Source organism: Diadema antillarum, unplaced genomic scaffold (assembly GCF_040938485.1).
Source record: "Diadema antillarum isolate AM-2024a unplaced genomic scaffold, OU_Dant_1.0 seq00000382_RagTag, whole genome shotgun sequence".
NCBI classification, from domain to species: domain Eukaryota; kingdom Metazoa; phylum Echinodermata; class Echinoidea; order Diadematoida; family Diadematidae; genus Diadema; species Diadema antillarum.
In genome coordinates, this window is record NW_027271380.1 from 404,440 (window position 1) to 422,730 (window position 18,291).

The following is an 18,291-nucleotide window of genomic DNA, read 5'->3' on the forward strand; positions in this document are numbered from 1 at the left end:
GCAAATTTCAATAGACATCTTTACTTCACATTCAAGTTTTCAGTGGTGCCATGCCAGGCAATTTTGATAGTTCATCAAGTTTTATGGTTGTACATCATGCCACGTGTAAGCAATGTTCAAGAAGCCCGCGCAATAGGGCAAATTGAAGCTGAGATGCTTCAAAAAGATGACAACGCAAGACCACATAATAGAGCGAGACTTGTGCGCAACTTTCTCGAGAGAGAGAGAGGGCATCACTAGAATGGACTGGCCTGCATGCAGTCCCGACCTCAACCCCATAGAACATCTTTGGGATCAACTTGGCCGAGCTGTGGGGAAGAGGGTCACAAATGCAACGACATTGGCAGGACTCCATCAGGTACGCCATTCCTCAGCAGCGAATCATGAAGCTAATCAACAGCATGAGGACACGGTGCCAAGCAGTGGTGCAAGCACTTGGGTCGTCCACCAGATACTGAGCCCCGATCATGTTCATTGACAATTATAACGACGAAGTAAACATAAAGTAAGGACAAAAATAACGACAAAATGAAGACAAAATAAAGATGGAACTCCAATAAAACCAAGACCATGCCATTTCACTTCTTTATGTCTTTGTCGTGGTTAATGTGGCGAGGTTCTGTGAGATAGTTTAATGGTTTGAGCCATAATCGTTTGTGTTTGTGTGTGTGTGTGTGTGTGTGTGTTTGTTTATCTCTTTGGTCGAACGCATACATGTATAATAAAAATGCTGACGTTACAGTAAATGAACACCAAAGAAACAATGGGGAACTTACTCATAACGAGGAAACTCCATTAAGAACGTCAAAAATTGGGCCATTTTGCAACTTTTAAATTCTGACTTTACCTCATATTTGTAAGCACTGCACCTCCATGTATACGATAATCATAACAAGTATGGTATCATTTTAAAGAAAATTAAACAATCTTTCTGTGGTACTAAGCACAAATGAATCATTGCTAAGGCAAATGAGAAATGATTGATCAAACTCAGATTTCCAAATTTTTTTTGAAGGGTTTATTTAACAATACTTAACATTCGTTGCATTTTATCCCTAACTCACACTTGAGGAAGATATTAAAACACTAAAGCTCCTTGTTTTACCTGCAAATGCTAAACAGTGGCTTTAATGGATTTAAAGCATTGTTTAAAAACGTTTTCTTTACCATGTATGACAAAATACAGTAGAATTCATTTTTTTTTCAAGAAAGTATAATCATAATGACAGTACATTCAACCTGCAGTTGCATTGCGTGTCATGGTATGTTGTATCTATTTTCGTCTCAATGAGCATAACAAAATCGAAATGATCTCAAATGTTTGCTGAAAATATACTTTCCTTCACTCACATGGAATATGGATGCGGACATACAAGACATTCTGAGATATGTCCAAACCCTAAATTTTACATTCATACTGTTAGGGGATATATTGAAAGACGAAGAAAGGTTTACAAAAAATGACATGTACAATTGAAATCAACTGATTAAATGAAACTTTGAAATGAAAATGAAATCACAAAGTCCAATGTAAAAACAAAAAGAACGGGAAGAAACTTGCTCCAAAGTGCAAAGTTGTGGTCCCATGAATGAAATTGAAATTAGTCGTGGGACGGAATTAACCTTCTATGAAGCTGGAGCGAAATTGAATGGCAACTTTGAGTCCTTAAAATGAATGACTTTCTCTCTAAACTGAATGAAATTGAATCTTTACTGTATCCAAAGAATGTTATGAAACTCAATTCAATTTTCAACTCAATTCAATTCATTTATTTTCATTCTTCTTTTTCCGCCAAAATATAACACAAAATGTTGTATCACAAAGCATCCTACCATCTGACCATATAAGAACTTGGCAATAAAACCGCAAATATAGGGAGATATCATTACTTTTCTCAATAAACCATGATTGTATAGTTTATTCTAGGAATCAGTTTAATAAAACTACCGTTCACATTTTCTTCCTTTTTTCATTTAGCAATACTAAACATTCGTTGCTTTTTATCCCTAATTCACATTTGTGAAGGATATTAAAGAACTCAAATTGTTTTATTTTATCTGCAAATGCTAAACAGTGGCTTTAATGGATTTAAAGTATTGTTTAAAAACGATTTATATACCATGCATATTTAAATACAGTAGACTTATTTTTTTTTCAAGAAAGCATAATCATAATGACAGTACATTCAACCTGCAGTTGCATTGCGTGTCATGGTATATTGTATCTATTTTCGTCTCAACGAGCATAAACAAAAGCGAAATGATCTGCAATTCTTGCTAAAAATACTTTCCTTCACGCTCCTCTAAAGACCCTACCTGCCCCTTTACAAAAACAAAAACAATAACAGCAACAGCAATACAAAAAACAGAAAATGCAAGACACTGCTAACGTTACATTTATACCCGTAATAAAATTGAATGTCGAGGTAGCCCCACGATTGTAAACCTAATTTCTTTGCGCACGAAAGCAGCTCATATTACTAGCAGTTGCGTGCGAACAAGGGACATTACACAACGACGACGCTACAAGACAATCATAAAAACAATGAATCCTGTCTCGGATCTTCACTTTACTCGTGCCTGTTCTCGGAACACCTTCATCCTTTGTTTGAGACACGATTTTGCTGTATGGAAAATGCGCTGATATCGTTTCAAGTATTATATTATATTTTTATTAACATAACGATAAAAAAAAGATTTGTGTATTCAAACCAACCAACCAACCAACCATACAGATGAATCAACAAATACTCGTGGAATTTTATAAAGATATTGTGTATACTAGTATAGTATACACACACACCCACACACACCCACACACACATATATATATATATATATATATATATATATATATATATATATATTATATCCATACATGTATGTTTATAATGTTTATATACATATGTATACTCATACACATGCATAATGTATCTAATAGTTGGGACTTCGCAAATCTCCAGAAAGAACGAAATCAACAGCAAAGACTTGGTCACTTAAAGCAGCATCTAAAGACTGTTTAGCCAAAAACAACTAAAAAGCACATAGATAAAAAAAAAACAACTAACGAAACATCAGGATTAACAACCTATTGTACTGCAGTCGTTTTACCCGCTGAAGTTCAGTATTTTTATCCACCAGGTATACCTTTTCATGTCATACCAACTACGAAAATGCAACATGGAGACATCTGACATTTTCACATCGATTTTAATAGAAGTCATACTAATTTGTTATGGCTTCCTCTAATCGTGACATTAAATGTTTCTGTGATACCCATGTAGTCCAAATAGGACTGTTCAAAGTTATGTTTTAAACAAGTTTGAGAATTACATATTAGACTATAGGACCAATCAAGTCCTTGTAAAAGAAACCTTTCTGTACTATATTGGTCAAAATGAAACAAGATGTTAACCTTTGAATATGCTATTAAAGAACGAGTTTTTCTTTTACATGTTTCGTGATCGCATTTGTGTTTCAGAGATAAATGCACACACACACACACACACACACACATACTTTCAAAGCTGTTGGATACTGTGGCATCGGTTGTCGGACTATACTTGAGATGCAGATATTACTTATTGTACTATAATCTTGATTAGGGGACTGTATTTTAAGAGTCATTCTTTTCAGGAGTTCTCTCCATATCCAACTAATTTTCTTTGGCACGATAAAGTTACAGGCAGCGACACCAGAAAGCATATCAGGGCTTTTAATAAAAAATGCCCAATATATGGGCAATATTTTTGAAGTTGCTTATGTTCTTTGTTGTTTCTCATTCTTTTGACTATGCAAATTTGATGCACCTTGCATTGGGACTTTTACCTTAATTGTACAAGCTGATTGCTTGCATTATGTGCATCATATTTATCAAATTTTTATATAATTATGCAACTTCAGCGGCTGCTAGAGTAGCGTATCATGGATATCTCAAATACGGGCAGAATTAGTGGATGAAGCATTTGACAATAAGCAAGACTATTATCATTTGAGATACTCTTGGATGAAACAGGGCTACAGCGGAGTCGAGTGTTGCAACTTATGATATGGAAAGGGGGAAGGTAGGAATGGAATCAAACATGTAAATATGGATGCGGACATATTAAAGAAATTCTGAGATATGGCCATTCCCTAAATGTTACATTCATACGGTCTGACTGTTAGGGGATATATTGAAAGTGGAAGAAAGGTTGACAGAAGAAAATGCATATACAACTGAAATTAACTAAATGAATAAAACTTTGAAAAGAAAATGTAATCACATAATCCAATAAATAAAAAGGGACACGTAGAAACGGGAAGAAACTTGTTTACGTTGATTGAATTCGAACGTTCAAAGTGCGAAGTTATGTTCTTATGAATGAAATTGAAATTGAAATTGATGTGCGGGTCGAAGGTGAACGTCTGTCCAGATGGAGCGAAAATGAATGCCAACTCTGAGTCATTAAACTGAATGAATTTTCCTCTTAAGCGAATGAAATACAATCTAAAAAAATGTCATGAAACGAAACCAAATGCTCAAAGAATTAAAATGAACCGCGAAAGCAGAGCATAACAACGACAAAAATCGCATCGATTTTAACGCCTTTACTCCTTTGCTGCCTTTGAATGCAAATCTGATGAAATTGGGCAGGAAAACTATGCTCATATGTTGTTGTTCTTTTTTTCCCAAACACACATAATGTTATACACATACACACATCCAGTGTACACAGACACACAGATACATGCAAAAATGAACACTGTATATCTACATTCAGTAGTTTGAAAACCGAAGCGTATAGTCCTCTGCGCTTCGTCTATTAGGCCTACTGCAAATGCATTCGACAGACGTCGATGTATACAAAAGACCTATATTATTATAGCATAAGTCTCAAGGACGCTTTGCCCTTGATCGACTTTGAGCAAACATTGGCAAAACAACAAGGCCTCTTAGATATTCAAGGAACGACAAAGTCACGAGGTATGGTATCAACTTCACGTGTGTTCCCTCTTTCATGGAAGCTCATGTTTGTGAAATCACTGCCACTCAAATGACTATAATAAACAACTAAAGCTTGAAGAGAAATTCCACCCCAAATTCAATAGACTCTAAAAGAAAGGGGAAAAAAATCTTACTGAACGTTCCAAAAATGACAAATATCAGATAAGAAATAAAGAAGATATGACATTTTAAAATTCCATTTCCTTTTCGGAAAACATTTCTTGACCAGTTCATACGAGTTAATCATGTCATGCTGTCACGATTCTTTATGTACGTATCATTTGAAATTCTGAAAACACACATATTTTTTAGCTATACAGGTAAAAACATATTCCAATTAGAAAATACATCAGGGTTAACATTATTTTGTTCTTTTTGCTTTCGTGGTTTCAAGGCAAGTTTCATGTTTCATACACCTGAAATATAAGATTTTCGTAATTTCTGTGTATATGAAATGAATAAGAAATTTTATTGTGAGAGTATGACATCATCAACTTGCTAATTTGAATATTCTTGACAAATAATTAAGAAATGTTTTCCAAAAATTTTGAAATTTTAGACTGTCAAAACTCCCTGATTTCTTAACTGATTTAAAATAACAGATAAATTATGGAATTGATTTCTTCTTGAGAACTGAACCTAAGTCAAAATTGGTACAAAGTTGATTCATCTACAACTGTTTAGATAAAAATCTCCGCTTATATTACTCCTCTGATATTTAGCACAGATCGGGATTGTGGGTCACGATCCATTAAAGGGCAGTGAATCCATGATATTGCAATCATTTTTTTTTTTTGGCTTCAATTTACAACTGTGGTAGGCTGAATGGAGTTAAGAGTCATTTGCGCGCGTGCGCGCGTGTGTATGTATGTGTGTGTGTGTGTGTGTGTGTGTGTGTGTGTGTGTGTGTTTTATTTCAATATGAAAGGTCGGTCGACTCCCATTATTCTTGCTTCGTACCCCGAGATATTTTTTTTTTACACCAGTTCTGACGTGATACTAACTTTTATGCTGCCTTATAAAACCCGTATTTCCAGAAATCGAGTGCGTGACCAGCTGTATAAGAGCACACTCAGTTTAGATAATTATGTCTCAGATTTTCAAAGCTCATCGTGGTGAACCAGTGAAAGAGGGAACGTGTTGAAATTTCAATTCCAGTTTCGGTGTTTGAATTTGAATTTGAATTTCTATCTATTTCATATTTTTTCGAGAAAATGCTATACTAAAAGGATGCGATCGTACAATGCAAACATCAAAAAGTACAAATTAGGTGGAAGCGTCATCTGAATGTATAACTTTTCTGACATAAAAATGAACATAATGGTCTGTCTGCAATAGTATTGGACTACAATCTTACACAATTAGGAGGAAATTGATATCATTTCAAAGCAAATTTGTTCTGTCGTAGGTCCTAGAATAAAATCATGTATATAGAAACATAGAGCACTGGTATCTATTTAGGCCATATAACTGAGGAAAATTATTCAAAAAAGACTTATGTATCTGTATGCCCTATAAGGCTTAGAGTGGCTGATGCAACAGTAAGTAAAAATTTATTGACAAGTAAAGACATTGAAAGAGACAGCGACTGAGGTTATGATGGTTCAAATGGGTATAATGGGCGCGGTTCTTTTTTAAAGGTATCAGGTTGGCAAAATGCACAACTTGTAGAATTTACGATTTTCTTTTTTCGGAGACTGAGCGATCCCATAGCAAACAATGGTTCCTCTTCATGATTCAGCTTCAACTTTTGCTTAAAGGAAACCAAAACCCAAGAGCAATGTGGATTGAGTGAAATCAGCAACATTAGTAGAACACGTCAGTGAAAGTTTCTGAAAAATCGGACAATCGATGCAAAGTTATTAATTTGTAAAGTTTTAGTGTTTTAATGACTGGATAAGGAGACTACTAGAGTTCATGTCGTCATGTGTGGACAACAATATAAAGAGAAATATAAAAAGGGAATTCTACAAATATTCATTTCTCATGAAAATTACACATTCCATCAACTTGGTACTGACATATGTTAAGGGCAGTAATTATTCCCCCTGTTTTCTAAAAGCGGTTAGTCAAGTGCTCTTTATTACGCTAGAAAAATGAAAGCATGATGAATTTTCTTTATATTTTCTTTATGTTGTTGTCCACACATGATATCATAAACTCAAGTAGTCTCCTTATCCAGTGGTTCCAACACCACAACTTTTAAAATTCATAACTTTTGCATCGACTGTCCTATTTTCCTAAAACTTTCACTGATGTGCTCTATATAATATTGCTGCTTTCACTCAATTTACGTTTCTCTTTGGGTTTTGGTTTCCTTTAAAAGTGCATATGACACTTTCATGAATATAGCAATATTGTGAAAACATCATGTACCCTTTATAAATCCTAACAGTCGTGGTGACAGTAAAACCTAAACCTTCCTAGCCTCAGTATCTAACTCACAACAAAACAGACGAATTGTATTCATTGCTCTGTTTTCTTACTGTTTCTCACTACGCCCTTCTGCAATGCGGTGTACTGATATGCATGTGTATATCACACACTTGTTGAGTACACACTCGTGCTACAAGTCAACCTTTCCTTTCTATATAGTAGTGTAAATTGATGGACTATTTTGAACTTATTTCATGGGGATATACTAGATTATTATACTCATTTCCTACTCAGTATCACGCTGGAGATTATCACACACAAATCAAATCAAATCAAATCAAATCAAATCAAATCAAATCAAATCAAATCGAATCAAATCAAATCAAATCAAATCAAAGATTAAGTATTGTACAGAAGAACTAGTATGGGTACTGGATATAAGAAAACAAAGATTAAAAACAAAAGTAGCGTTGAACGGAGATAAATGTACTGACCCCTCCCCCTGTTCAACAAACAGAAATGATGTATGGCCACATATACCTGGCAAAGTATTTAACGACCTTTCCAATAAAGTTTAAGGAGATTTTAGACGCTGAAGAGAAACGCACTTGAAAGTTGTATGAAATGCCATGACATGGGGAAACTCTCGGAAGCCCCTTTCAAAATAACGGAGCCTAACTGAAAAATATAATAAAATATGATAAAACGAAACAAAGCATGTCAACAAGAATTGAAAGAAGTAAAATTAGCAAAAACAAAATTCTTCCCCTTCTTGTTAAATTATGATAACTTCAGTTAATTTTTCAGTATAAGGTTTTAAAGAAAAGGTGATTAATAAAAATACAATTTCTTTACAAATTCCTCCCCCTTTTCAAAAAAAAAAATCATGATAACCCGGTTGATTTTTCAGTACAAAGCTTTGAAGAAAAGGTGATTGATAAAAATGCAATTTCTTTCTTCACAGATCCTTGTGGAAAGAGAAGAATCTAAACGAGTGCACCGACACATTATACATGCACACAATAGAATTACTTTTTTTCATTGATTGATCTATTCTTTTATGATTTTTTTTAACGCTTGTAAGTTCGAGTTTGTTATTGTTCACCCAAATCGTCGATGCGGCCACATGACATCACTGAAGCTCGTGACAACGCGTCTTCTGATAAGTTACCTTTTGTGCTTTATGTATAATTTACCAGTGGGTTGTAAAGAGGAAGGAGGAGGAGGAGACTTAGCCGGGATCGCTGTGCCTGATCAGACGCTGCTACTGCAACTCTTGGGAATCTAAAGACCTAGGAATGGCTTGCGCTTTCACCAAGAAGGCGACTCCACGGCTACGTCCGAGAAGTCTCCAAATAACGAGATAACTTATCCCCGGAGGTCGCGGTGACGTTTCAGGTCGGGTCCAGGCCAATTACCCCCTGGGCAATTACCCCGGAACTTTCCCCTGACCCTAATCCTAATTCTAATCCTGAACTAATTCTAATCCTCCTAATCCTAACCCTAATCTAAACTCTACCCTAAACCTAACCCTAACCCTAACCCTAACCCTAATCTTTCTTTTTAACCTTTTCACTAACCTTTATTTAGCCCGGGGGTAATTGCCCTGATAAGCTCAGGTCGGTCATGTATCATAGGGTTACGCTAGGTCGCGGTATTTCGAGTACAAGTCTCCGCGACTATTGCCTGGCTGGAGACTGGAAAAAGTCCCCCCCCCCCCTAAAAAAAGAAGAAGAAAAAACAAAGAAAAAACAAAACAAAACAAAAACCAACCAACCAACCAACCAACAAACAAACAACAACAGCAACAACAAAAACATACAAACAAACAAAACAAAAGAAGAACATATTCGATTCTCTCGTGACTCCCTTGATTCCAGTTTGGTCTCCAGGAGACGTCACGGAGACGTCTATACGTAATCACTCCACGAGCAGTGAGACTCGTGTCGCCACCAGTCGCCACCTTGTCTACAAGCCAATGAGATACCCATTTAAGGCTGCAATGTAAAGCTCTAGAAAAAAAGACGCTAGTTTCTCTGCTGGAAGCGTTACAAGAATTTAACGGGGTGAGGTCAATGTATAGGTCACTATAGAAATGGCTTCCACTACCTAAAGTTCGAAGTGTTGCGCTGGTACAGACAGAAGAAAAACTTAGTTTTTCTGCCGCCACCGTAGTATACCTTTGCCGATGACGATTCATTTTCTTGGAGAAGAAACAAACGGGTTTGATATGTTTGTTGTCGTTGTCATCAAGCAGCGCAGACCAAACTCCTCGATCACTGTATCAGCTGATAGCGTCTTAAGTCAGGGCGACGCTCCTCTCAAAGTTCGATGTGATGATGAGCACGGAATCATTCATGAGAACATCTCTACCTTCAGGTTCGGGAACGCAGTTCGCTCTGCACCCTTACTTTAAGAAGTCCTTTAAGGGTACACCAAATTAAGGACGGAAGTAAGGCTTAAACAGAAATTGCACATACATTAATAAAACATAGAAAATCTCCTTTCAATGTGGATGCAGGATATCCACGATTGATCTGACTTTTGTATCTCACTCGTGCGACGGAATCGCGGCTTTAGCTTGAAAACTTGCAATTGGCTAATTTTACACAGAGTCCGGCATTTACCAACCTCCTAAATAACTTCAACAGATGAAAGATATGCTCTCCTCACGCACTGCTGAATACCAACAAATTTCTTAAGAATATAGACAACATTGTCTTCCATGTCCATCGCTCCATTGCTCCATTTATTATCAGCTTAACGTTATAAGCGCAGGAGAGTTCTGAACGCTCTTCCTGCAGCTCAGTCGTGAATATGAGACCACATCGCTTTTCTTGCATGAAAATGAAAGTTCTGTTCTCTTCAATTGAAGTGCCCATAGAACCACGTACGCAGTAAAAATTTCATATTATGACTACATTTATGCATTCATCCTCCACATAAATTCTGATTTGATGTTCCATTTCACATGATGGTACTATGTCCTTATAATGACTTTGTCAAAGAAACATCAAAATGGTGCTTCTTTTTGTACTAGTAAGATATATTAATGACTGTGTTTTTTAATGGATTTACGATTTCAGAGCTGCCAACAAAACCTCGTTCGTTTCGGATTTAAGCATATGTTCTTTTTTATAACCATAGATATCTCTTCATTCATTTTGATGTGTTCAATGGAGAGGCAATTCTTGCTTCGTGAATGTAGGATGTACCTCTGGAGTTCATGGTGGTTCGCGATCAGCCATTCATCGCACGTGTTGTTATAAAAATATCTCAAATTAAATCCAGTTCTGCTTTTACCTGTCTCGGACCCCGGTCTTGGAATCTTTTTGAGCCAAAATCCTTGTTGTTGTTTGTTTCAATGGCGAATTAATTCTAATTATTTTTCCTCTGAACTAATCTATGTTGTTGTTTGTGTAAGATAATTGCAATGCTTCACTATATAGTGATATTATATTATCTCGGTAGATAAAGTTGCAGTACCGGATGTATAAAAATCAGCAGCCCCATATTTTGTATCCAAACTGTTTTGAAATCATGTTTGTGTCCGAGAATTCACTAACTAAAACCTTAGTATGGTTATGTTATTAGGACTCAATGACAGAATTCTTCTCGTCTAAGCATGCGGTTATGCTCTTTTATAGGTTGATAAAAGCAAAGACAGTGAGAGAAACTTGGTGTAAAGGTCAGTGGGAGACTTTTGTGCTATCACATCATAGCGTCATTACCCCATTGTTTTTTCCCAAAATGTGCTATTGACCAGTGTCCACTGGTTTAGTCAAGAGTGTTTATCATTCAAACACCACTTTAATTGGTGCTTTTCTGCGATCTTTGTTCCGAATATATGGGGAACCTAACTGGTCGTTGTCGTGCCTTTCGCTGTCAAGGACGATTCCATCGTCGGCTTCGCAGAATTATCTTGGCCTGGATTGATTTTTAGGACGGCACAGTTCGAGTGAACTCTCCTGACCTTGCTCAGAGGTTGGCGGGAGTTGAGACGAGATTTTCTCACTCACAAGAATTTTTCGGGAGCATACCGATGAGGCAGCTCATTTCAATTCAGTTCAATTCGGTTCAATTCAATTCAATTCATTCTATTTCAATTCAATTTAATTCAACTCAAAGTTTATTCAATTTTTAGACGAAAACACATATATTTCAATTTCTTTGGTAACAGAGAATAAGGTAACTAAAACATCGTACAATGAAAATACTATAAAATTATTGTGGAAACTTGCAGCAATCATACATTTTCAAGAAAACTGGAGTGGTCAAAAAGAAGTATAACACCACAGAAAGTGCAAAAAATGGAGGGACCCACTAAAAAGGCAGAGCTTGTAGAATGTGGGCCCCTCTGGTAAGAACATCAATGGAAAGATAAACCAAAGCATTGACACAAAGAAGACTGGAAGCAGTTTTATCGTATAGTCAAAGGTGCATTTCTCGTGTTGCTTTTCTTTGTGTCTTTGCTGTTTTTTTTTTTTTGGGTACATACATGTAGATCCCTTTTAAGTAGAACAACATGTGTTGAGAATTTGCATTTGCAGTTCCCACCCGGCTGTTTCGAATTTTCTGATAAAACTTTGATATTCATCGTAATCTATAATGATAAAACAATTCTGTCCTTTTTTTTTGTATTCATTTGTGATATGTAAACCATGCACTAGCAACATTCTATTTTTGGAGCAGGCTGGTTTCTGATACACGTGACTGTTCTTCTGCAATGCATTGATTATTCTCGCAGGGATGCCCTCACACACGCGCACACAAAGAATACGTTATTATATGTGTATGTGTGCATTTTTGTATGTTGATGAATAAACATAGATATCACAAGCACAGACATATTGCAAACGAGAGGTTTTCCCTTTTAATTTACAGAAGTCTAAACCTCTCTATCTTCTTATATATATATATATATATATATATATATATATATATATTAGTATACTTTGTGTACATTAATCCAACCTTTAAACCCTTTCCCCCTTCAACCTTCATCCTAAAAGATGAATTATACGGGCACGTCCAATTCGTTCGTTGGGGTCATGGAGGCCTCGGTACTGACGAACCAGTGAGAAAGGGCAAGCGCCAAATAGTGCTGGTACTCCGATGGTTCGTTTCCCAGCCCAAGGAGTCAAATGTAGCCTTTTCCATGCCGTAGGTCGTATATACAACCTGTTGGTATCTAGGCCTACTGGCTAAATTTGGCTATTTGAGAAACAGAACGGCATAACTACCGTTCAACGTCACTGGAATAAACGCCATTCTTTCTCCTAAACCCGATAGCAAAATATTGTAGAGGCATGGATGCGTTTAGTAATATATTGCCTGAAGGATGAGAAATGGCGCATTAGACCGTGGGCGATTCAGACAAACTTGCTCTGTGAATTAGCTCCTTGGGGTGTCTAAGGTTTGGCCATCTCCTCCTTCCAGTAGAATGTACACGTGATCACTGATGCTCTCAAGCAAAGATGGGGGGGGGGGGGATGGGGAGAGGAAATTGAAAAAAAGTGAGGAAGAGAGAGAGAGAGAGAGAGAAGGATGATAAGGGTTAAGACAAAGCAAAACGGAATCTGTCCAAGGTCGTTTTCTGGTTCAAGTTCGGGTTGTCGGTGATTAGAGTTTCTTATACTTAACCTTTACGTCATTTTCCGGGTACCGTTCCGTGTTCACATCTGACCAATAAAACTATCTCTAGGTCGGATATCGTACTTGTATCAAAATCACAAGACATCAAGTGACAAACAATATCATGAATTACGTATAGATTATAGTGGCCATTCCTTAATCAGGGCCATTCTTGATTAAACTGATGTTTTGATTAGATTTGGTTTGATTTGAGTCATTCTCTGCATGCCATTGCTTTACATTACAGTCAATTTTCAGCAATTTCATTTAACATTTTACCAAGACTAGTTTGATTGCAAATTCTAGGTAATTTGACATATTTGCGATTAAAGCTGCAGAAAAGTAATGAAAATAGCATCGCGTCGCCGGGGCGACAAGACCTCGTATCTATAAAAATGTCAAATGTTCAGGAGAGCCCCCCCCCCCCCCCAAAAAAAAAAGAAACATGGTGGCCAAAATACTATAGCAAATGGGATAGCCTTTCTTTTGACTTACCGTGGTGCCTTCATTTTTGGGGTATGAAAGTTAGGTTTTGGACAGGACCGATTATTTGACCATTAATTCAAAAACGTCTTTTTCACCAAAATTTCAGATACAAGGTCTTCATGACTGACTTCCTGAATATCCCATGTTAAGTAACAATTAAGGTATCGCTGGAAAGGTTTTATTTTGCTTTGTCTGATGATTGACTTATTTAAGATGTTTAAAAGTGGCTCTTGTATAAATATGGCACTAGGCATAGAAGGTGTGATTGTTTCGTTACAATTTCAACAATTTTTCTTTACACTTATACATCTGTAATGCAATGGCAAACTTTACTTATCACTAATACGAATGAGTCACCTTGTTTCAATGTTCCAAGAAAGAGGAACAATGAAAAGCGGTCAAAAAAGTTATTTGAAAAATGCACTAATTCAATAAATGGACTCAAGCTCCAGGCTTTCACATTTGCACACACTCTGAAATGAAAAGCTGAGACTGTATAGGCCTACTTGTTGGCATTTGTGTTCTTATTTCACTATTGACGCCAATTTTGTTTTAACGAACTTGTAACACCAATTCACTTTGATACAAATTCAACTATCATCATTTTTTTTTATAGACCGTATGAATATGAACGTTCCCAACTAGCATAATACAAAACAAACTGACAAAAATGCGAAAAACTCAAACAAGCAACAACACTAAATAATTTCAATTTCAAATAATTTCTGCGACCTTTCTCGTAAAAAACAATTTTAAAGCGACATACAATGATGACAGATGATTACGCCATTTTAGTAAAGTTAACCTTTTTTTAAAGAAGAAATACAAACATTTAATGAATCTTTTAAATACAAGATAAAGCATATCATTGCATATCTCTTCTAAGAGATAGCTAAAACTATTGCAGAAGCCGTCATGAAAAAAAAAAACAACAACAACTCAACAATCCTTGGGGAAATGAAAGCCCTTATGTCATAACAAACAATTAAGGAAATGTTCTCAAGGACTTACATTCAAAAGAAAATAGAATCAAAGTGCATGGGGGAAGATTTATGAATGACGTGGTTTAAGTTTACTGAAAAAAGAAATAATTTAGAATCGACATAATATAACATGACTATAGGATCCGCTCAACCCATGCCAAGAGAGCCCATCACCCCCATCGGTGGCAGTTAATAGACAGTCCAGTCTGCGACTGAGGTTTTTATGACCAGACTGTGCTGCATGGTGGCATGACTGCCCCCTTAGACCCCTCGTTAGATGTTGTCCAGGGGCCCGTTGCATAAAAGTTACAATTATGGTAACTTTGCCATCCAATGGTAACTTCCACGGAATTCTTGATATTGATTGGCTGTTGAGCATTGTTACCATGGTAGTTACCATTGGATGGCAAAGTTACCATAATTGTAACTTTTATGCAACGGGCCCCCGGTGGCCTCGAGGGAATGAAAGACTCAACAGGCGACGCCCTAGCGTGAATTTGCAGTCTGGGCTTACCTTTCTAAGTACGCATAATTATGTCATACGATAAGAAGAAGAAGACTATGCGACAGTTCCTATCAGTAGTATGCTCTGCTACTCTGCGTCAGTGTTAGATTATATGAGTTCGATTATTAAGTTTAAAGAAAAATATCTATATAGGCCTAGCTATCATCTTTTAGAAGGCTTTAATAAAAAAAGGGGGAGATGCTTAAGATGGTTATAGAGCGTATTCCGTGCATGAAGTAGGTTTAGATATGATTTTTTTTTTTTACTCAAGAGACAATTATTGCGGGTAATTGCGTGTTGGATATGAATAGATGCTTATCTTGTACTATGTTTTTTTATAGTCCTAAATGTTGCCGTATGAAGGAAATTTAATGATATCGTCTAGTTTGAGAACATTTAATTGATGACATGAATGCTCATTATGTGTTACAGAAGTTTTACAAATTCTTACAGTCTTCTTTTGTCATAGATTTGAATAATTCACCCGTGTCATTTTGCAATTTATGAAGAAGGTAGCATAAGCAGAGATTCTTTGGTATGATAATTATTATCAACAACAGGCTCAACAACAGCAGACGCACACACACACTGTCAATCCATTGAGATGTGAAAATGAAGGCCATTAGACTGCATGTGATAACCAACCACCAAGAGCTTGTATATATATATATATATATATATATATATATATATATATATATATATGCTTGCCTACAATTACATTTCACCTCATCTATTTATTTCTGCGCGGCACATGATTCAGCCAAAACGGCTGTTCTTCCTCGTGTCCGCGCATCACGAGGTAAAATGACATATTACATAAATACATATCATACATGTACATGAAAATATACCATCATATAAAACATAGAATTACGTAACACAAAGGAAAGCAGAAACAAATAAAAAATATAAAGTGCATTTACAGAAAAAATGAGATCGAAGCAATCCTCGAATCAGATTTACTCAATAATATTGGGGGGGGGGGGGGACAAATGAAGGATATGGGTAAAACATCTTTGCAAAGCATGCAGATCGTGTTGTCTTAATAAAAGAGAGATCCACCGAAAAGCAGAGATTGCTAAAAGTGATTCACTCAACAGTAACATGTAGAAATAACACATCATCTAAAATGTATGTGCTGCTAGCTCATTACTTTTGAATGTAATGTAGGTACCATGCACATGATGCATTAAAGCATTTTGCAAACGCGGAAATATTTCAAAGTTAAAAATATAAAACAAGATATCAATATAAAAGATATTAATGTATCTTTAACATAAATAAAAGTGATATTAAAGATGTTTGTCTGACGTTTACAGCATCCATACGATATGATCTTCTTACACATTATCATGTATAGTCACACGTATGTGCAGTACAGTCTCTGCAATATTCAGCTGAACAGTAGGCAACTTACAAGGCACTATTACAGAGCATTCGACAGAAGAAGGAAATAAAAGGCGAAGTCTATCGGAGATTTCCATATTTTTACATCATGTAGTACATAAATCGACAGTTCCATGTTTAGATTTGCGGGATATTAATTGTGGTCCTTGAACAGGGAAACCATTGCGCTGAACAAGGATGATGACATAGCAGCTTCACTAATACATGATTAGAGGCTGATGTATTTCAGAAATGTAGCAGTGTAATTCCACTACAACACCGCTTGCTTAAGAAAGTCACCTGTGTAGAATTTATGCACGCTTTCTTCTTTTGTTCTGCTTCCTTCAGTCCCCACTAACGCATTATCATAGTGAAGCTGCCATGTCATCATCCTTGAATATTGTGATCTGCTATAAATTTCTTCTTCCTTATACAAGTCACCTTTAATTATAAAACTCTGTACCCACGATGACAGATTTATAATTGTTCAATTGTATAAGTCTAAAAATTATTCGGAGTTCTCCCTTTACTACAACTCCATTGAAGCCGGGTACTGCACCTGTTTGAAAACAACAACAACAACAACAACAACAACAACAACAACAACAACAACAACGACAACAACAAGTGTAAGATGCAGCATTCTAGACGTGTGGGATTCTCTTCTTAATGACAGTCGCAATCTTTTTTCTTCACCTTCATTTAATGCTATCATATACATGCTTATATCGAAAAAAAAAATACACCTGTTACAATATTCCACTCACTTTTTTTATATATCCATGATGTATCATGACATTATGCATTAAAATCTAGCACTCATGGAAGACCTACTAAACTGCACTCCATCTGTTCTATACAAGAACAAATGTTATTTTCCTTCATTTCATCTATTGTCATGTACATGGATAATTACTTGACCAAACGTAATATTGATTTTTATCAATTTGATTTTATATCTAAATATATTTTTCCTTATTTGGACATGGTTTGTTGACACGATCAAGATCTATATCCCTTATCACCGATCAGTATTTACTTCCGTTTTTTAAAAGACCAAATCTTGTTTTAAGTATTAACTATTCTTGCCACTAAATTTTGTATTCATCTTCATATTTTGCTTGTTGCTGTGGTTGCGTTATTATCATGATTATGCTGTATTTTCAGCATCATAGATTGTATAGGTTTGCACAGAAAAACAACAACAACAACAACAACTTAATCTTCATCCAACTTCTTACATTGCTGCAGAAGGTACACCTGTTACAACGAATGTTGGGGCAATTAGGAAAACACAACAAGAAGAACAATAAGAAACAGACAACGTACTGTTGGAAATGAGCTACAGTGTACTGTAGGTCTTGTGATGAATTGAACTTCCAGACGCGACAAGAGAGAGAGAGAGAGTTTTTACCCTCATAATTCATCGAGCCCAAGCAGCATTCCAAAGCTAGTTCACAGCGCATCTCCGTACCTGTTCAGTCTGTTACCAACGTCACAGGTCTGGGAGCCAGCAACTTTGTGAAGCCCTCTTACACTTGAAGCGACAGAGTGGGTCAAATACTCATTCTCGTGATAAAACCTCTCGAGGTAATATCGGGTGCTGTCAGAGAATGCACGCCACTTCAGAGAAGTGCATCTCCGCTTCTTGCTTTCAGTCAGAGTAGGCCGAATCTTCAGCAAAATTTTCAGCTCCAAAACACAAACTAGCAAGCAAAACAAGGACCACTCTGTCGCAATTTGATGAGAAATAGGGCTTCAAGGTTGAAACTCTTCCTGGAACTGCATCAAAGAAGCTCTCACATTGATGTCCTTCATTACTAGTAGAGCAGGAATAGTGTTTTAGTGATAGCTGTGTCAGCTGCACCCGTCTTTCTCGCGAGACTTGCAATGTTGCCTTAAACTTCTAAAAATAGTGATATGGTAAGCAC